Raw genomic sequence first — 22,901 nt, forward strand, 5'->3', positions numbered from 1 at the left:
TCATACCGGAAACTTTAGGTACAAAAATGGAAAGCTGACCACAGTAAATAATGAATGCATTGTACTTTCCTGTGTAAAGATTATGCCAAAGTTTTTCTTTGTGTGAAATATTACTATTAATAATTAGAGTCTTGTATTTTGGCCATACATACTGCATTTGATATAGTTAAAGTAGATATTCAAGGGATCAGTGTTGATCATCATTGTCATATACATGTGCAATACAGAAGATAATCTTTTTGAATGTAAGTCTATACAAGTGTATGTATTAAATAAACGTGAGTTGTTCATGAAACACTCAATTTATGTTGGGTTTACTACATTTTATTGTCCTTTGTCTTTTATTTCTATATCATAATACCATATGCAGATCCTGTCAATGCAGTTCACATTTTCACATCAAAACAAAGTTTTCAAGGGACATTACACTGTTCCAGTGTTTTGTCCTACGCTGTTTAGCGTGCTAAAATACCTTGTATTCTGTTTGTCAATACAGCCTGTACATATATAATTCTTATTGCATTGTTGAACTGAATTCTAGATTGGACTTGAATTCAGTTGTCAACAACAACAATAATAATGCTGATGATGATGTTGATGACTGTCTAAATATAGAGTGTATTGATAAGTTAAAGACAGAGTATTTCATTATTCTTCAAGGATTTGAATCAGAAACTGCAGTTGTTACACAGAATAAAAACACTGAAAGAAAAACCAGAACTTATGCAGAAATGGAACTTTATTTAAAAATTTGAATAATGCTTGTGAAATTCATCTACCATGCCCACCATAAAGTCATTCCAGTTTATCAAATGTAGAAACTTTTCAGACAACATAGCCCATGCCTATGAATATAAACAGGCTAGGTTATACCCTAATGACCAAAGCAAATGATGAGTAGCCTGGGGGGTCCGTAGAATAACCTGATCTGACAGGTTACCAGTACACAAAATGGCAAAAAACTGTTCCTGTTTAAAATCAACAATGTCCATAAGATTTATTTTGATGTTATATTTTGATGACACCCATGACCTTTGACATCCGAGTCTAGGACCCCCTATGTTAGTGATATTTTTTGAACAGGAACAGCTGAATCTAGCTGTTGCCAGCCAAAGCGCAGCTTCTATTGTGGTATAAAAGATTAATTTACCGAAAAAACTAGCATGGTGACCAGCATTTTTTAAAAAGTCATAGTGATCATATTTAATCTTACTATAACTTGGCCAAGTTTAATCAAATTGACATGATTTTTGAGGTAAGTATAAAAGTTTCAAAAGCAGGGAATTATGAAAATATCATATTAAACTTTTTTGATGATTATTAATTTATGAATAGATTGCAAATCTTAATTATACAAATTTTGTGCCTTGGGGAAGGAGTACTGTCGATTTATTTCTTTATTTTCACTTTTCTGAATGTAAAAGTGAGTTTCAGAATACATTTTCAAGTAAAGGTAGATTTTTCGATTGCTAGGGAGCCTTTTTTTTGAGGAACGTTTCCATGGAAACGAGCATGGTGACCCCTGTTTTTTATTTCATTTTTAAGTTCTGAAACATGAAAGAATTCCATGCAAAGTTTCAAGAAACTGACATGATTTTAAATTTCTATGAATTTGTAGCACTTATCCTTAAGCGGCAAATAGTTTGTTACACTGTAGCTGTCACAAAGCGGCAAACAGAAAAGCCTTTACAAAATATTGGTCTTTTCATTATTCTCTCCACAATTCACACTTCATTCACAAAATTTTTTGAAGGCAGTATCAGACTATAGCTGTCTTTTAGCGGCAAATAGTTTGTTACACTGTAGCTGTCACAAAGCGGCAAACAGAAAAGCCTTTACAAAATATTGGTCTTTTCATTATTTTCTCTACAATTCACACTTCATTCACAAAATTTTTTGAAGGCAGTATCAGACTATAGCTGTCTTGTAGCGGCAAATAGTTTGTTACACTGTAGCTCTATGGCGCGTAATCAAGCCCAATATTCTAACTCCCAATTTTTAACTATACAACTCGACATTCAACATTTAAACTCCCATTTTCAACTATACAAAGCGACATTCAACATTCAAACTCCCCATTTTCAACTATACAAAGCGACATTCAACATTCAAACCCCCCATTTTCAACTATACAAAGCGACATTCAACATTCAAACTCCCCATTTTCAACTATACAACTCGACATTTTCAACTTTCGAACTCCCAATTTTCAACTTTCGAACTCCACACATTCAACTTTCGAACTCCACATTTTCAACTATGGAACTCAACATTTTGGATTCGTATTCCCCATTTTCACTATCGAAGTCATAGGTCCCCCTAGACCACTAGCCAGCGAACACAAGCCAAAATTAGCATACATATAGTCAAATACGACTTTAAAAAATCGTCGGTGTCATTTTACATGAAACTACTTATCACTTTGTTAGGGAGTCCCAAACATATGGTGACCTCGCAGTTAATTTTGGACGACACCGGGTTCGTTAGTGACCACGTCAGTGGTAGTTTGTCTAGGCTGCTACTTGACCTTGACCAGCCTGACAGACGGGGAGATGTGTCACGTCACGGTCCCTCCACAAAAGGGCCGTGGTCACGTAGGTGTGAGAGTCTTGTTAGACTTTTGTCACAGTTACGTGGCATTTGAATGTGTAGTGAGCGTATTGTCCAGCTGGTGCAAGCCGCTCAACTTGAAATACATGATGTTGAACATAGTGGCTTCACACATCAGCCATCTCGTCTTGTTACAGAGTTCATTGACTTTGACGTCAATTCTGCATAAAGGTTAATTATCAGGTGCAGACAGGTCCAGACTTTGTTAATTATGTGCGATGATTATACCTTAGGTGAGAAATCTAACAAGTATATATTGTTCTGGTGTTTATCGTCTTGGCGATTGATAGGTGGCGATTGATACATGTAGGTACCTTGGCACCAAATACGTCAGGGAAAGATTGCACTTTATTTGTATGTAAATAAAGATTGTACGCATTGCATTTTATATACAAGGTGTCTTTACGAACACCAGCTCAGAGGAAGGGACAACATCTTGAGAGAAGGAACTATCTGGCAATATGTAGCATCATTTATAAGAAATAAACGGTGTTATCTTTGAAGACTTGGAGTCTCTACGCTGTTTCTGTATCCCGATATCCTCTCGCATGGCGATCCCCGAGGAAGATAATTGTCGATGGCAACAGTCTTGTATGTGCTTTGGTGTGTTTAGTGTAGCTCTGCATTGTACTGGGCTGTGTGTTACCGGCGTTATACGGCCTCCCACTACATGTGGTGGGAGGCCGTATAACGCCGGTAACACACAGCCCTGCCTAGCCCTGCATACGATGCTGTGTGTTCCGCTACAGCTAATCGCCACGCTCACCAGGCGATTAGCTGTAGCGGAACACACAGCATCGTACGCAGGGCTAAGCCCTGCCATGCAGAGCTAGTTTAGTGTTTGAGTTGTGTTTTGGCTGTAATAGTGTGGAAATAACAAGCGATTTGTTAATTTTAAAATAAGCCATGGCGAGCCACACATGCATGCTCTTGTATGGAAAGCCGTAGCTGTCTTAAGTAAAGCAAATTGATTATGTGATGCGCAGTTGTTATACAGTGATGGGTATTTGTTATATGGTGATGAGCATTTGTTATATAGTGATAGCAATCCTTTATATTGTGATGTGCATTTGTTATATGGAGATGCACATTTGTTATACAGCAATGGACATTTGTTATATAGTGATGAACATTTGTTATAACGTGATGTGCGTTTGTTAAATGGTGATGTGCATTTTTTATATAGTGATGCACATTTGTTATATGGTGATGAGCAATTTTTATATAGTGATGCACATTTGTTATATGGTGATGCTCATTTGTTGTATAGTGATGTGCATGTGTTATATGGTGATGCACATTTGTTATATAGTGATGCACATTTGTTATATGGTGATGCACATTTGTTATATGGTGATGCTCATTTGTTGTATGGTGATGTGCATATGTTTTATGGTGATGCACATTTGTTATATGGTGCTGTGTGTTTGTTATATAGTGATGCACGTTTGTTATATGGTGATGCTGATTTGTTATATGGTGCTGTGCGTTTGTTATATAGTGATGCTGATTTGTTATATGGTGCTGTGTGTTTGTTATATAGTGATGCACGTTTGTTATATGGTGATGCTGATTTGTTATATGGTGCTGTGCGTTTGTTATATAGTGATACACGTTTGTTATATGGTGATGCTGATTTGTTGTATGGTAATGTGCATGTGTAGGGACTGGTCAGTTTCTTCAGCCGGGGGGGGCGGTGGATTATTTTTTGCCGACGTCAAAAAGTGGCTGACCCCCCCATTCCAAATTTTGAAAACAGGGTGACCCCCCATTCCAAATTTCGAAAACAAGGTGACCCCCACCCCCCAACCGGGCGCGCGACATAGGTAAAACAAAAGGTGAACATATATATATATATATATATATATATATATATATATATATATATATATATATATATATATATATATATATATATATATATATATATATATATATATCCCATGGTATTTTTCTCTGTTTGACGTCATCGTATACGAGTGTTTTTCGCGGAGCCGCACAACTTCTCGCCTTCGGCTCGAAGTTGTACGGCTCCGCGAAAAACACGAGTATACGATGCGGCTCCGCGAAAAACACGAGTATACGATGACGTCAAACAGAGAAAAATACCATGGGATTATATATTTATCACATGAACAGTCTTCTTATTTTTCTTTTGACGTAGATGGATCAAAATTATCGTAACAAATTGCATGAATTTCGTCGCGATTTGTGTTTTACTTACGCGGATTACTTTCATTTAAAGAGTAAAGCGGCCCGTCACCCAGGAGATACTTTCATTCATAAATCCCATCAAGCTGAAATTTGCTTCATGAAATAGTATCTCCACCAACCAGACATACGGATTCGGTCACGTGAACCTGTCAATCATTGTCTCGCGCTGTACCGATTCCAAGGCAAGTCGGCGTACGGTCGACATAACTTTCATCGTGCTAGCGACGGATAGCCACAGTATTCAGAGTTATTCAGAATATTTACAAATAGATTTATGAAGTAAATGCAACGACACGATCGAAACAGTAATTCTCATTCTCAGAGATTCCGTGGCCTTTCAAAATATCACACAAGTTTACGACCGTGGCGAGCGCGAAAGATTCCGTTCGATGACACACAGAGTGTACCTCATTGCATGTTTACGCCCACAACGCTGCCGTCACCGGTCTCTGCCATGCCGATGTCAACTCGTTAATCCCGATCTCGGTCGTCAATGTTTTCGTCTTAAGGACTTTGATGTTTGCAGTGACATATATCTCACCCGTAGATACATCCTAATTTTACTTGACGGAAACTCTGTTTTGAGTGTTGTCTGAGTCAACTTTCGAAGTACATCGGATTCCACAGCGCTGCAATGCATAAGTTTATAGCCTACAGCTCAACAGTTGATGTCTTCGCTAGCGCTACAACCTTACGCCGCTACAGTTTTGATTCCGAGCAAGAATTTACGGAATTTTTTGTATGATGAAGGAAATTTATCGTTGTTAGTCGAATGACTTTATGCTTGTGCCTGTATGTCGCTTTCCCGAAGATTATTCAGTAGAACTTCCGTTGAGGTGAAGATTTTAGGTTTATCGCCAACCGGGATCGCCAGGTACGACGTCCACATTGAGCCTTACGAGGCGACTCGACTGGATCGGCGGTATCCCCATTCGATTCTCGGGAACAGCTATAGTTTTAGCGACTCGAAATTTCGCTGGACATGCCTTCTATGTTTCCTTGTGTGAATTTATAGGGTCACCTTTTTGAAAAAGTGTCTTGAGAGCATGGCACATGGCATCGATCATGACAAATCGGTCTATGTTCACGTCGCGACCCGCATGAAGGGTACCATGCAAGAAAAAAGTTTCGGTTGATGACGTACAACAGGGGTAATTCGGATTTCTTATCCGTCCTGTTCTACGTCACACAGGTGGGAATTCGGGCCAGTTCATGTGATAAATACATATATATTATATTTTACATTTATCACATGAACTGGCCCGAATTCCCACCTGTGTGACGTAGAACAGGACGGATAAGAAATCCGAATTACCCCTGTTGTACGTCATCAACCGGAACTTTTTTCTTGCATGGTACTGTTCATACATGCGGGTCGCGACGTGAACATAGACCGATTTGTCGTGATCGATGCCGTGCTCTCATGACACTTTTTCAAAAAGGTGACCCAATAGATCCACACATGGAAACATAGAAGGCATGTCCAGCGAAATTTTGAGTCGCTAAAACTATAGCTGTTCCCGAGAATCGAATGGGGATACCGCCGATCCAGTATAGTCGCCTCGTAAGGCTCAATGTGGACGTCGTACCTGGCGATCCCGGTTGGCGATAAACCTGAAATCCTCACCTTAATGGTAGTTCAACTGAATAAATGAGTACAGCATAATCTTCGGGAAAGCGACATTCAGGCACAAGCATAAAGTTATTCGAATAACAATGATAAATTTCCTTCATCATACAAAAAATTCGTAAATTCTTGCTCGGAATCAAACCTGTAGCGCGGCGTAAGGCTGTAGCGCTATCGAAGACAGCAGCTGTTGAGCTGTATCTGCAGTGCAGCGCTGTGAATCCGATGTACTTCCAAAGTTGACTCAGACAACACTCAAAACAGAGTTTCCGTAGAGTAAAATTAGGATGTATCTACGGGTGAGATATATGTCACTGCAAACATCAAAGTCCTTAAAAACATTGACGACCGAGATCGGGATTAACGAGTTGACACCGGCATGGCAGAGACCGGTGACGGCAGCGTTGTGGGCATAAACATGCAATTGCGGTAGACTCAGTGTTTTATCGGACGGAATCTTTCGCGCTTGCCACGGTCGTAAACTTGTGTGATATTTGAAAAGCCACGGAATTTCTGAGAATGAGAATTACTGTTTCGATCGTGTCGTTTCATTTACTTCATAAATCTATTTGTAAATATTCTGAATAACTCTGAATACTATGGCTATCCGTCGCTAGCACGATTATGTCCACCGTACCGATTGCCGACTTGCCTTGGCATCGGTACAGCGCGAGACAATGATTGACAGGTTCACGTGACAGAATCCGTACGTCTGGTTGTGGAGACACCATTTCATGTAGCAAATTCACCTTGATGGGATTTATGAATGAAAGTATCTCCTGGGTGACGGGCCGCTTTACTCTTTAAATGAAAGTAATCCGCGTAAGTAAAACACAAATCGCGATGAAATTCATGTAATTTGTTACGATAATTTTGATCCATTCACGTCAAAAGAAAAATAAGAAGACTGTTCATGTGGATAAATATATAATCCCATGGTATTTTTCTCTGTTTGACGTCATCGTATACTCGTGTTTTTCGCGGAGCCGCACAACTTCTCGCCTTCGGCTCGAAGTTGTACGGCTTCGCGAAAAACACTCGTATACGATGACGTCAAACAGAGAAAAATACCATGGGATTATATATCATTACATATATATTTCTATTTTAAATAGTCATTCTATGTTTTTAATGAAATTGTTAACATGTCAGTTGTAAGATAGGAATTTCAAAGTGTCAATCTTAAAGTTTGAATACAGTATATTTTGAATGAGCTGTATTTTGAATGAGCTGTGAATGTATTTCACACTTTCTATGCTTAACCAGATGTCCTGAACTGTTGTACAGAAATGGATGTCAATCATTAATATCAAAGAGGAAAAAGCAGTGAATCAAAACTTTTGATGGGTGTTAAGACTTGCCAACCATCCAATTAAATCTCCTGAGGAGCCATAGAGAGCTTATTTTAGCCAAATCTGATGTGTACAGGTAGTAGTCCAGTCAAAATATGAAATGACCCACCCAAAATTGCAACAGAATTTATTTTTTCACTACTCACCTCAGAAAAACCCATAGAAAAACATATCAAAAGTCTTCCAAAATCCAAGGAGTGGAAAAGTGCCTAATTTGCATAAATCCAAAATGGCCGCCCCGGTATTATAGGTTCAATGCTTTTGGCCACTTACTGCCCAATATTGGTCCGATTTTGGTAATTTTTTTTATTTCCATGTACCTTGTACATTTTCATCATATTTTAGACATGTTTACAAAAATTCCATTGTTTTTATTCACAAAACAGGAACATAATTGTAAAACAATGGTATTCTCACACACTTTGTCTTCTAATCAATACTTGTTTCATGATTTTATAAGGTGCAAATGTCTGTAATGTTAAATAAATAAATAAATAAGTAAATAAGTAAATAAATAAATACACAAGGAGTGGAACAATGCCTAATTTGCATAAATCCAAAATGGCCGCCCCAGTATAATGGAATCAACACTTATGACCACATATTGCGCGATATCAGTCCGATTTGGACAATATTTTTTTTATTTTCTTATAAATTGTACATTCTCTTCTAATTTCCAACATTTTTAGGGCATTTCCAACTGTAGTTATTTATAAAACAGGCACACATGTCTGAATTTCAGGGTAAAACAATGGTACAGAAAACACACTTCACCTTTCAATCAATACTGGTCTAATTTTGCAAGATGCTAACGTATATGGTGTAAAATATATAAATAAAATTGAAAGCAATCTCAGTATAACTGATACAGAATATGTATTAATTTTGTTTTAGGTTGTTAATTTGCCAATAATCTATTCTCTATTTCACATTAAAAGCCACCGGCTGAACTTACTCATTGTTTAGAATATTCGTCCTATAAAATGCTGGCGGTTGATTCATATCAAGCACAGTCAACCTGGTTTGAAGTCTAGTTATATCTAGTGTCTGGTATTGTGTTACCAGGGTACACTGGTTGTCACCATAGTTGTGAAACTCAACATGAGGTTCAATACTAGCTGGTAATTGTAAAATTACCAGTTTCTCAAATGCTGTTTATTTTACCCAAATTGTAGATAAACAGCCGCGCCTGAATTGACAGAGTGTGCCAGCGCGGGAGAGCCGAGCAAAGGGAGAGGGGGTTTAAAGTCTCCTGGAAGGTGTACGGGTCACATAGGAATTAAATAGTATTGGTAGTAAAGGGAAAGCAACTCCACACATCGTTCATATTTGGGTTGTTTGCGTTTTGTGAATGATAATGTGTATAATATAAGTGTATATCATGTTTGGCTGTTTTCTGTAAATTGTGGCTTAGCCATGGCGAGACGTACCCGTAATCTATGTGTCTTGTGTTAATCCGCACTGGTGCGGAGAGATTGCTGTGACACTACGATCCTTTGGCGCTACGTTTCGAAAACAGAGTTTTCTTCATCAGCCACTTAAAATTCATTTTTGATTGGTGAGACCAATTGATTGATTGTTAGATTTTTTAATTTGGTAATATGTTCCACTTACGTTTGTTGTTCAAGTAGGGAAGCTAGAATGTCTACAGTTTGATCTCGTTGTGTTTGTGTAGGTTCGTGTGACCCTGAGTTTGAGCTATTGTAGTTTTTGTGAAGTCTGGCGCTTATAAGTGTGTCACCTATATTTCTGTTCCTTCTTATAAATATATGCGATTATAGGTTAATTTTGGAACAGTTTTTTAGTGTTTCGTCTTTTTCAAGTTCACTCCAGTTTTCTGTCAGGGCTTGCTTGATTTTTGTCGTTTCTATAATGTACGGGCTATATGTTGGTATTGTTGGTGGCGTTATTTCTTTCTTTTTGTTGTTCAAGCAGTCTTTTTCTGCTTTTATGATCTGTCTCTCTGATAATGCTTTCTATTTCATTTTTTTGTATTGTCGGTCTTGTAATTTTTCACTTAATTGTGTGACTTTTGTATAAAATCGATTTCGTTGTTACATGTTCTAATGTATAGTAATGATTCACCTTTGATCAGACCTTGAATGTTGCTGCCGGATGGCATAAGTTTCTTTGTAAGAATTGAAATGTATCTGTTGGCTTTGTGTGTGTGTTGATGTCGAGAATATTCTCTTTGTTGTATCGACGACCTTTGTAGATAGGTCTAAATATGTGATTTCTTGAGAGGAGCTTTCAAACGAAAAATTGAAAGTAGGATGCATTTTGTTGATGTTTGATATGAATTCATTGAGTTCGTGTTGTGTTCCGATGAAAATCAGAAAAACATCGTCCCTGAACCTCAGCCAGGTCGATATTTGTTGTTTGTGTTTCTGTATTATTCTCGTTTTCTGTCTCATGAAATGTAATATCTGCTATTTCTGGAGAAGACGGGGACCCCATCGAGCATCCCCATATTTACCAGTAGAATTCATCGTTGAATTCGAATGTGTTGTTTTTTTTAAGATTACTTCTAGCAGAGCTATCATGTGTTTCGTTGGTGGTTGCTTGATTATGTAACTGTTTGATGATCTTTCCTGATTTAATGCTCTGCCGATTGATTCAATTACCTCATCATATGGTGTATTCGTGTACATGGAAATTACATCCAGTGTTACTAGTGTCGCTTTGGCCGGAACTTTGATCGTCTCAATTTTCCGTATAAAGTCTGTTGTCTTTGATGTATGTTGGTTCTTTCCTGACGATTTGTTTGAGAAAATGGTCAATGAATTCTGATATGTGAAATGTTGGACTGGAGCATCCACTTATGATTGGCCGTACTACGAACATAGCTCCTGGTGGCGGCACTTTGTGTATTTTCTGTAGAAGGTACCAAATTGGCGTTCTTTTTTTCTATCGACTGGATTCAAATCTTCATATGTGTGATGGTCAATGTGTTTCACATTGTACATTTCTGTTATGAATTTGTGTACCGGTATGTCTTCTATTGTATTTTTTGTGTCATCTGTTGCCAATTTTGTGTAGTATTGTTGATCGTTAAGTTGACATTCTCTTATGTAATCGTCAGTGTTTAAAATTGCTGTCCCCCGTCCTTTATCAAACGGTTTTGATGGTTATCTTCTTGTTTTTTGATAGCGTTTTGAACAGTATTTGTTATGCACGTGTCATGTTGTTTTTTTGTGTGTTTCGAATAGGTGTGTTAACAATAGCCAATTTTGTTGCTTCCAAATAATTTTCTAGTTTTGTGTTCTCGGTTGTATGTGGGATCCATTTCGAGTTCATTTTGACTGGGTGTTGCACGGTCTGTGTCTCATGATATATCAGAGTCTCATTTTCGGAATGTATATTTTATGTCCCCTAACAGGTGGATTCTGTTAGGACGATTTGTTGTGGGAATGAATTATAAGCCTTTGCTAAGTACGTTGATTTCAATGTTGGTGAGTTTGTGTGTCGATAGGTTCTTAATGAATCTGAGTTGTTTGATGCAGTGCTCAATTTTGTTCTATTGTGACTTTTCGTTATTTTTGTCATTCTATGATTCTTGTTTATGTGTTTCCTTTTTTATTTTTGAACTTGGTCATACTAAGACACAATACAAAGCTGTCTCCGGCCATTCTGTCTCTCTCTAATCCGAACCTATCTCCAAGTGTGTACCCCAGAAAACTCTGTTTTCGAAACGTAACGCCAAAGTATCGTAGTCACAGCAATCTCTCCGCTCCAGTGCGGATAAACACAAGACACGTAGATTACGGGTACGTCTCGCCATGGCTGAGCAACATTTTACACAAAACAGCCAAACATGATATACACTTATATTATACACAATATCACACACAAAACGCAAACAACCCAAATATGAAGTGGAGTTGCTTTCCCTTTACTAGCAAAGACGAACAACAACTGATGAATAATTTTGTCTTTCTTGTCTTTCTTTCTTTCTTATTTATTTATTTATTTATTTATTTATCTATCTATTTATCTATCTATTTATCTATTTATTTATTTATTTCACATTACAGACATTTGTATCATATAAAATAAAACAAGTATTGATTACGGAAGACATAGTGTGTGAGAATACTATTGTTTTACAGTAAAATTCGGACTCATGTTCCTGTTTTGTAAATAATAACGATGGAATTATTGTAAAAATGTCTAAAATATGAAGGGAATGTACAAGGTATATGGAAATAAAAAAAAATATTAAAATCGGACCAATATTGGGCAGTAAGTGGCCAAAAACGTTGAAACTATAATACCGGGGCGGCCATTTTGGATTTATGCAAATTAGGCGGTTTTCCACTCCTCGGATTTTGGAAGACTTTTGATATGTTTTTATATGGGTTTTTCTGAGATGAATGGTGAAAAAATAAATTCTGTTGCAATTTGTGGTGGGTTACCCCCTTTTTTGGCCTAAAATGACTGGACTACGTGTCTGAGAGGACCTTTTCTTGTAACATTGAAACCATAAAAGCACAGCTAATAATGACAAAAACTGCCTTTTTTAACTGTCATTTGTTCATAAAAAAAGCACCTTTCTACAGAAAACCTGTGACACAAAGGAAAATAATTGCATCAATGAGAAGGAAAGATATCTTGTCATTTTTCTATCCATAAAATAAGTCACTGTATCAAATGTATATTGTGAAATATTTGTGCATGTTGCTTTCTCATACTGAATTCTCATAGAGAGAACAGAAAAGTATCAGGAATTTGTCATCCTTTTCATATGAAATGCAGATTTCATAATGTACACTTTCACTTTGCAAACATCAAGATATCTCTGATTTATTAAAATATGGCGCCCGAAGGGCGCGCCGAAAAATATGAAACATCCTGATATCTCTGATATATATGCCTTGTATATTAAAATCATGCACCTGAAGGGCATGCTGAAAAATGTCTGATATATTAAAGTAATTAGCTTGAAGAGCACGCTGAAAAAAATTTAACATACAAATATCTTTGATGTATGTATGTTGATATGTTAAAGTTGGTCATGCTGTAAAATATGACTTATCATTAAAGTTACAACCGAACCGAAAAATACAACTGAATGAAGAAATTTGTGGCTGACACTAGCATTTTCGGCAATGATGAGCCTGTGTCAAAATTCAAAAACACACTGACCCCCCCCTATTGGGTATTTCAAAAACATGGTGACCCCCCTATCACCAAAGTCAAAAACAGGGTGACCCCCCATGAATCCACCGCCCCCCCCCCGCTGAAGAACTGACCAGTCCCTTGTATGGTGATGCACATTTGTTATATGGTGCTGTGCATTTGTCATATAGTGATGCACGTTTGTTGTATGGTGATGTGCATGTGTTATATAGTGATGCACGTTTGTTATATGGTGCTGTGCGTTTGTTATATGGTGATGCTTCTTTGTTATATAGTGATGCACGTTTGTTATATGGTGCTGTGCGTTTGTCATATAGTGATGCACGTTTGTTGTATGGTGATGTGCATGTGTTATATAGTGATGCACGTTTGATATATGGTGCTGTGCGTTTGTTATATGGTGATGCTTCTTTGTTATATAGTGATGCACGTGTTATATAGTGATGCACGTTTGTTATATGGTGCTGTGCGTTTGTTATATAGTGATGCACGTTTGTTGTATGGTGATGTGCATGTGTTATATAGTGATGCACGTTTGATATATGGTGCTGTGCGTTTGTTATATGGTGATGCTTCTTTGTTATATAGTGATGCACGTGTTATATAGTGATGCACGTTTGTTATATGGTGCTGTGCGTTTGTTATATGGTGATGCCCATTTGTTATATGGTGATGCACGTTTGTTATATGGTGCTGTGCGTTTGTTATATGGTGATGCACGTTTGTTATATGGTGCTGTGCGTTTGTTATATGGTGATGCTCGTTTGTTATATGGTGATGCACATTTGTTATATGGTGCTGTGCGTTTGTAATATGGTGATGCTTGTTTGTTATATGGTGATGACATTTGTTGTATAGTGATGCTGATTTTTTGTATGGTGATGTGCGTTTGTTATATCTTGATGCGCATTTGTTGTATGGTGATGTGGATTTCTTATGTTGTAATGGTGATTTATTATATAGTGATGTGGACTCTCCATGAAGTGATGAGGACCATACAACCCCTATTAATCGGATGCAAATAAGTGTTTGTATGTTAATGAGAAGTCTAACATCTTGAAATTTAGTTTTTAAACGTTAACTATACATGTGATACGATGTAATGAAATCAAGAATAAGTGGTCTTATTACACTTTGTGAGTTTATTGATAAAAAAGAGTTGGTCTCTAAATAAACGCCTGTAGGCATAATATGAATTTTCCTGTAGGCATGGGCCAACAGATTGAGCATGCGCATAATGCCTTCACTGTTCATGGGGAGCAAATGCGTGCACCCTGTTGAGCCTTCCTTTGCCCTGCTGCATGCTGCTGCCATGCACACAGCTTCTTACACTTAAAATATGGAGAACATTCTGACAAGACTAGGTCTGTCGACCTTGTGGTCTGTTTTCAACGAAAATGGCATCACCCCACGAATGGTCGACAGAATGTCCGATGATCAACTCAGACGATTCGGTGTGACAAGGTTCGGAGATCTCTTCAGTATCCGTGAAATGTGGATGAATATAATATGGCTTCTACGTCGGGTTCTTCTGAAAGTGCAGCAGCAAGAGTCAGAAGAGAGGCTAACATGTTGTTTAGCCCGGCAAACAGACAGGGTGGTGATAGGTGGAAGGGGCGAGGGCGAGGCAGCCGGGCTAGAGCAAAGAGAGCAAGAACGTGGACTCTGCGAGTCATGTGCTTGTCTGACAGACTAGCGAAGACAATACCAACGAGTTTGGAGCGGCAGGTACTGTTCAAAGCTGGACTGGGCGAGAAGAAAGTAATTTTTATGAGAATGATGAGGAACAGGAGGTGATGGACAAAATCGTGTCTGCATATCCGCAGTTGAGGGACTGCGGGGGCTTCGAAATATTACATTGCATCTTGAACTGCCGGGAGTTGCACGAGTTGAAGTGCCGCTGGAGCGTGCCGGAGTGAAAGGGCATCTTGGCGCGCAAGCAAAAATATACGTAAGACCGATCCAGAAAAACTTGAGCACCAAAGCTATCGATGTTGATAGTGCCGCTACTTCAAGTACCTTAAGGAAACCTGCAGAGGGTGTAGCTCAGATTTCCCTTTGCACGACCTTCGTAAACATGTTGAGACCTGTACTATGCTCGGAGTTCTGATTCCGAGGATGAGCTCCGCCAGCACCACTTGCACTGCCAGGAGATGTACAAGAAGTACCGGAAGCTGGACATGCTAGCGGTATACGAGAGCAAACCGTCGCTGAAACGCGCGAAGATGAACCCAACGTGATAGAACCCGGTAGTATTGAAGGAACCGTCGATCTGACTGGAAGTGAAGTTGGTGACGTAAGTAGCTTACAATTCGTACAGATACAGTGGAATTTGATCGACAAATTGTGTCCGTTTTGCCTTGCAGAGATCGACAAGTGTACATGTTGCTTATCATTAGAAAAGTAAACATTTGCAACAAATTGAGTCTCTGATGTTAGATTATACAGCGCGCGCGGCGAACGTTTCCCATACACCTGTACACTGTCTAGTCTACAATCATGACAGTCGTTTCAGCATGCCACTCATGCACAACAAGCTTGACGCCACACTATAGCTGTAGTACATCATCAAAGTTTTCTTTCAGCTAATTTTGTGTACTTTGATTTGGGAAATACAACTCAGATAAAACTCATTGCATATTTTTCTCGAACAATCCTCAACATCAACCGGACTGACGCTGGGCGTGTATGATGTCGTCCGGGAAATTAAGTGCCAAAATACAGTGAATTATTTCAGAAACACTGGGTGTGTTATTCAATGGCGCAAAATGTACCGTGCACTTGCATGTGCAAAATCAACACTTTTCTTTAAGTCTATTTGTAGCTCAGAGAAGTGTCAATTGAGAAAATTTCATTTAGCTGAGACAAAAGAGAAAGCGGGATTAAAGTTTCATGCAGGAGTGTTTAGCATTTTCTGCTTGACAATATTCAGTGTTGTATCGTGTCAAACTTGTTGATAGAGTAGACTGCACTGGCAATGCTACAGACTACATGCTGAAGGAACTGTTGTCGTCATTGCTGACATCGAGAGGAGAAGAAAGGTTTTTTTTTTCAAAGAATGTACTTGTTTCTTCATAATTTCTTCCCAATTCAAAAGTAAACACCTAAAAGAAAACTGGTAATGTGCATAGTGCAGTGTTAAGCTTGTTGTGAGTGAAGGCCGAGTTACACGAGGCAACTCGCCGAGCAACACGACGAGCAACGCGGTAGGCAACGCATCAAGCGACGCGACTGGAACAGTTACACGAGGCAACTCGTTAGGCAACTTTTCGCTAGTTTCCTTACAAAGATTACGGTGCGCATGCTTGAAGAGCGGACCGTGTTTCGTGGCGGCCCATTATCAAAACGGTTCTCTAGATCGTGGCAAACCGCAATATGACTCGACTACAAAAATAGTAATATTTCAAATCGTCGAATTAAAGGAAACTCCTACCAAATAATCTACAGATCGGATTAATGAAGGATATTTTCGAAAAATCTTACTAGATGTGTCGTGATAATCAACATATAAAAACTCCAACTAAATAATTGTACAGCTAAAATTATTTCGAATATTCTTATAGAGACATGTTTGTCATGTCGAGATGGCTTCACGGGTATGCTTGATTGGTAACATAGGGTAAAGACAGAATTAACAGAAGCAGGGTGGTGCGATTGAAATATTAACTGGTTGCCTTGAAAATGGTGATTCTCCTCCAAACTTGCATACGAAATTGTGGCCTACCTCTGAATTCATGAACCTCCCGTCTTGATTTTAATACCAGAACATATATAAAAGTGATAATTATTATTTTCTAAGAATTATTAATAATTCAATATGAACGGGAAAATGGTATTCCCCCTCCCGGGCCATAATGGACGAAAGAAAACTTTGTGCAAAATAATGTACGATACAAAGCCGAGTGCACTGTGGAGTGAAAAGTTTACTTGAGTCCATGATAGTCCTGGAGGGGGTACACTATTTTTGGTTATAGTTTTGGCATTACCAGGAAATTTATAAAACATCTGAGGCCACAATACGAGACATTTGGATATTTTATCAGTAATTATCAGGGGAATAACGTCACAAATTCTCTGTATTGACAGTGATGTGATTTAATTTTATCTAAAGATTAAAATTTTACGGCATAGTGAAACAGCAATAAGCTCAAATCAGAATGAGAATTTTCAAAATCAACTTTCCGCGACACTGTAAAAAGGCTAGCTTGCGGTCATGAGGAGGGTGGTCACGCCGGCCGCGGTCTTCCATTGTAGAAACTTGAAAATTTGGCTATTGAAATGGTGTCATTTTGTGGCATTTTCGGTGCATTTCAGACATGTAAAAGCCATGAGTATTAGCTGTTGGGCAACACAAAAATGATGAATACTTTGTGACAGATCATGGTGCGATGCAACGGTGCAGCAGTGTTTAGGGACGGGTGTCGTCAAATGGTCACGTATCGATTAAAGCCCGTCCTGGAATATGCGTATCAGTCATCATTAATGCACCAAACAAGGACATAGTTTTTAAATAAATAAAAAAATAACCTAGATATTTTTAGGTTTGCCAAAAATTCTTATAACACGTAACCCGAAGTGACAATCGTGTGAATGATGGCATATTTTATTCTGGGGAACTTTGAAATACGCTATGATTAAAATTTGAATTAATAAAAATATATTAGGTTATTAAAATGCAAATTATCAGCTCATGGCTAAGGTTAACGGGTACAAAATATTGTCGTACAATAGGTCATATGTTCATTATTCTAGCAATTTCAGCTTACCAGCGAGTGATCGTTGAATCGCACAGTCTACGAATCCATGAAGCACAGAATGCATCATGGAGGGCAAAGATGTCGGGCATTTTGAGCCTTCCACGTTCGAAAGTTAAAAGCAATGTGGGTCTTTTATTCTGTCAGGCCCATTATTCCAAAAAAAAACATTGAAAATTGCTTGATTGATCGGCTTCAAAAGTTCATCATGAAAGCACCAAGAATTAACAATAATTAAAACAGTTTTAGAAGAGCTACTATTGGATGATAGTGATTTTACCATACAGACTTAGCTTACGCTTTGACCAAAGTTTCAAAACGGTCTTAAGCCTTTCGATTTTTCTCCCAGCTAAGTACAAGTCCTGGGTGCACTGTAAAGTTGAGTGTTAAAGGATAGAACACCAATTAAACGCCTTTTTGTAACACTTTTTGAACGCGTCTAGACGTTCAGAAATTTAACACTACGTGTTCAACCAACGTTCAATTTTTTAACACACGTGTGCAGATTTTGAACGCTACGTGTTCATCAGACACTATATTGAACACCATGGTGTTCCATATCAGAACACTCGTTGCACATGAAATGTGTTCAAAAATTGAACGCATTTACGCGTTCAAAGGGCTGTAACACTTTTTGAACGCATGGACGCCGTTCAACGATAAGTGTGTTAAAGGCTAGAACGCATGATGCGCGCTTGTTGAACACCTTTAATTTTGGGCGTTCAGGGGGTGTTCAAGCCTGGAAATAACATTACAGACCACTGATATTCAGTAAAATTATTTTATTCTAAAAATACACAAAACATTTATAAGGTAAAATACAATAATTTCTGTAAAATGGGCAAATAAACATTGCTACTTTGTATGTAAAGTTTGTCAGAGGAAAATAGCAACGGTGTTAACACCCTCCTATCAACAACAAAAGCAATAAAAAATCCTCATAAACACTGTAGATCGTTTTAAAAAATATGAACAAAGTAATGACAACACTGGTTTTATTTAAATATTGTGGATTACGTTTTATGTTCATACTTGTTTAAAATGTACAAAACTCATCTGAAAAAGCTCGCAATTTGGCTTACTTATTGTGTTGAAAACACGTATATGTATGAAATGCATACTCCATTTTTGTAAGATGGCTTCTTAAAGACATTTCCTCTTGTATAGACAAATTATTAAGAAAAATAAGTTAGTCAAGGCTTCTTTAGTGCACATGGTATATAGTTGTCCACACTAAAGTAAACACAACATGTCAAGTTGTCAAAGTGTCACAGTAAGGCACAACATGCAGAAAGTGGGGAAAGTGGGTCCTTGGCAGGATAAAACCTATTTCTTTGTCCACCGAAGTCCTTCATAAACCAAAAGGTTTGTTTGTTTGTAATATCTTTAAATAAACCCTGAAATAAATCGGTGACATTTCAAAAATCTACTTCTCAGAAATTAAAAACATATTCGTACAGCCCTTTCAAATTCTGGTGTACCCTGCCATTAATTTTTATACAATTTTTTTACCAAAATTGGTAAAAATCGCCCTTAAAATAAAAGAAAACGTAGATTCCATCTTAACTTGAATATATCACATTCTGATAATCCCTAACATCTTAAAAATATCTGAAATGCCTTAAAAATACAAAGATGCAAATTTCTCCATAATTTGAACAATCTGAAAAAGGCTATCAGTAAAGATCTATGTCCTAAATATCAAAGCTGTTAAATTAGCAGTTTGAAGAAGATTTTTTAAAGATTTTTTGACCAAAAATGACAAAAAATGCCATGAAATATAAAAATTTGAATATTTCATCACAGTTAGCACAAATTTGACAAAGGTCATTATTAGGGACATGTTTACCAAATATTGAAGACTTCAGTAAAAGTGAAGAAGATTTTTACCAAAAAAAATAGCAAAACCAGCCTCAAAAACATAAATTTGCATATTTCATCATAATTTGAATATATCGGATTAGGGTAATCCCTGGGAACCTGTAATCCAAATATTAAAGGATTCGTACAGGCTGTTCTGAAGAAAAACCTTGTTATGTACAAATTTGAGTACAATGCTACACATCCATTTATTTAGCTGACAGCAAAGCTAAAAACCAGTTGCTAAGAACAAGAAACGCGTTGAGCTACAATACAAAATAATCTTAGTTTTGATAGCAGGCTGCGATCAACTAAATGTTACAGGGGCATAAGCTGTCAAAAACGTGAAGTCTCCTCCCTCAGATGCAAGGGGGAATGAAAAATTGAAGCAGAAAGTGACAGAAAATTCAGAGTGAAAATTTTAGAAAATTCAGTAATTCAGAGTGGACATTTTTACTCTGAATTTTCTGTCGTTTTCAGCTTTAATTTTTCATTCCACCCTTGCATCTGATAAGGGAGACTACACGTCTGTGAAAGCTTATTCTCCGGCAACATATAGTTGATAATAGCATGCTATCAAAGCTTAGATTAATTAAGAACACAAATACAGAAACTTATCAAAATTCAGTTACTGACCCTTGAAAATTTAAATCTACATCGATGAATTGGGGTTCTCAAGCTTATTTCCAGACAGCTACCTCTTCTGTAACAACTCTTCGATTTTCAGGTCAGTCCATTTTTTACATCCTGAAAATAATGCAACAATAGGTAATATGGCGAGATGAGACTTTCTATGAAAGACAAGGGGCTGAGGGGAGCCTATTTTCAATACTGTTACAAAATATTTGCTTATTCTTGTCATCAACTGATTAAAATAAAATAGCCAAACTCTCATATGTTGAAACAATACATTATATACTCTACGATCATGTTTAATTGATGTTTTACATGCGATTGTGTCTACTAAAAGAGATGTGTTAGCTGTGATTACGCAGCGGTACTATGCAAGGCGTATCGATCGCGCTCGGGTCAAGGGTTATCGCTACAGTGTGTTGACCCGAGTGAGATCGATCGATAGGCCATGGCCAAAAGTACCACTGCGTATTCACAGCTAGTTGTTGGTATACCAGCCATGTGAAAGAAAAAAGGTTTCTTCACGTAGTTAAGCTATTTCATAGTACAATACAATTAATTTCAAAGGATAATAATACAGATGCTTCAAAATCTAAAACCTTTTACTATTTTGGAGAGAAAACCTACCCTTTCTGGTCTTGTTTCCGCACGATTACGACTTCAGCGTGAGCTTACAAGAAAAATGTCGCAACTTCCGTTTTGATGCATCATGGGATAAGAAAAGGCACCAAACTTGAACACCAAGTGTTTAGAAGTAGAACGCCTCTTGCACGCCGATGTTAAAATTAAAACGTTCATGGTGGTTTTCTGATTGTCTTTTCAAATTTTCAAAATTTCAACCCGTAATAAACGTGTAAAATTATTGTTTATACTTCCGTTTTTAGAAAAAACATGCTTTTAGCAATTGTAGACCGGAAATATTTTTCACTTAGTGTGAAATTTGTCATTCCAAAATCCGTGTACGTTTGCCGGACAGCGAGGCAGTAGCTAAGTTAATATAGCCATTGTAAAGTAAAAAACACAAAAGATTGTTAACTGTTTCAGAGTGTTGTAAAATTTCTGTGATGCTGAGTTTTTGAACACTTGAAGGAGATGGTTGTTAACACATCGTGTTCAGGTTTAGAACATCATTGTTATTAATATGAACACTAGTATTAACAATATGAACACTAGCCATTCAAATTTGAACACCGACATGTACATTTTGAACGCGTAAAGACGCGTCTAGCGTCCGCTATTTTTACAGTGTGTAAACGGTCGTAACCAAAGTAAATCTATAATAATATTTTGGATGATGATTTCCATTTCAAACCAGCCGAGGTGTCGCGTCTATTTTTCCACAAACCGAGCCACAGTAGTGTTTCGGATTTACTGACATTCAGTTAAAGGACAGACACTTGTCCAAAAACGGAACCGTGTTAAATTCTGTGAAATTGGGAAAACGTTTCGCAATTTTGTTTATGGTTACCGCCATTGCTTCCGCCTCCACTTATCTGCCTTGAAAAAGGAAATGTTTGTTCTCTTTAGTAGTTATCCCTCCTCATGGTGAGAATGACCTGGCGTAGGCGCAAGCAAAATGACACTTGATACATTCGTCGTTTCGCAAAACATCTCGCAAATTGTCCGTTTTGGTGTACAATCTATTGGAGCTTGGCATGTCTATATGTGCTCGTCGGTAAATTAGGGATGAAATAATTTCGATTAATTGATTAATTCTTTGGTTTAAGAAAATATATTGACATTTTTTATGTATAGGCCTAAGAGGAAAATACTTATATCACGATGACGTGGCGACGCTCGAGCATATTAGTCAGAAAGTTTTACTTCCACATTGTCTTTCGTCAGGCTGATTGTATTCTCTGTGTCGTCCCGACCTGATCGATGCGTTCGATACGTGTAAATATCAGTCCATATATAAGGACAACGGAGAATATTGATGGCTCCTCAGGAGAAATTATCATTCAGCAGTTTATCTAATATTGAAGCGGTTATTCACCAGTTTACCGAAGATTGAAGTAGAATTGATAGAGAGGGTGAATTTTTTTTGATTTGTCTATAGATTTATTGATTATTGGCATGTTGATTGGTTGATTTTTTTTACAGTTTATAGTATATTTCCTCTTCGAGTTTTGTAAATGTATATGTACTAACAAGTTACAATCGATGAGCGCAAACAGGATCACTGTTATGCGCATGAGTAGAGGTCAAAGGTTTCTTCAGGCGACGCGACGCTGTGTGTACACGGGGCAACTCGTCCAAGCGACGGGCGACGCGTCGCCTGAAAAACCGACATGTCGGTTTTCCGGGCGACGTCGCCTGACCACCTCGGGCGACGCGACGATATCATACAAACGAAGCAACACGGCGGGCAACTCGCGTTGCCTGTCGTGTTGCTCGTCGCGTTGCTCAACGAGTTGCCTCGTGTAACTCGGCCTTAACACCAACCAAAGACGAAGACTGAATTTGTTGCAAATGTTTACTTTTCTAATGATAAGCAACATGTAGACTTGTCGAGCTCTGCAAGGCAAAACGGACACTCTATGGCGCGTAATGCATGCCAAAATTAACATCCGTTTTCTTACACCACTGACCGAAAGTTCCACTAGTCATCCACATTCGGCTTGCCGATTTCTGAACCCACTCACTGAATTATTCAAGTGGTTAGCGATTTCTGAACCCACTTACTGCATCCTTCACGTGGTCAGCGTTTTC

The 22,901-nt window shown here is 37.9% G+C and overlaps 1 long non-coding RNA gene across 1 annotated transcript in view; it reads left to right on the forward strand.

Moving 5' to 3' along the window:
- LOC139127489 (uncharacterized) overlaps positions 1-22,901 on the forward strand; it is a 70,502-nt gene that overhangs the window by 13,875 nt on the left and 33,726 nt on the right. The gene's annotated exons all lie outside the window — the stretch shown is intronic.

The sequence above is a fragment of the Ptychodera flava genome, unplaced genomic scaffold, assembly GCF_041260155.1.
Source record: "Ptychodera flava strain L36383 unplaced genomic scaffold, AS_Pfla_20210202 Scaffold_32__1_contigs__length_2955704_pilon, whole genome shotgun sequence".
Taxonomy (NCBI): Eukaryota; Metazoa; Hemichordata; class Enteropneusta; family Ptychoderidae; genus Ptychodera; species Ptychodera flava.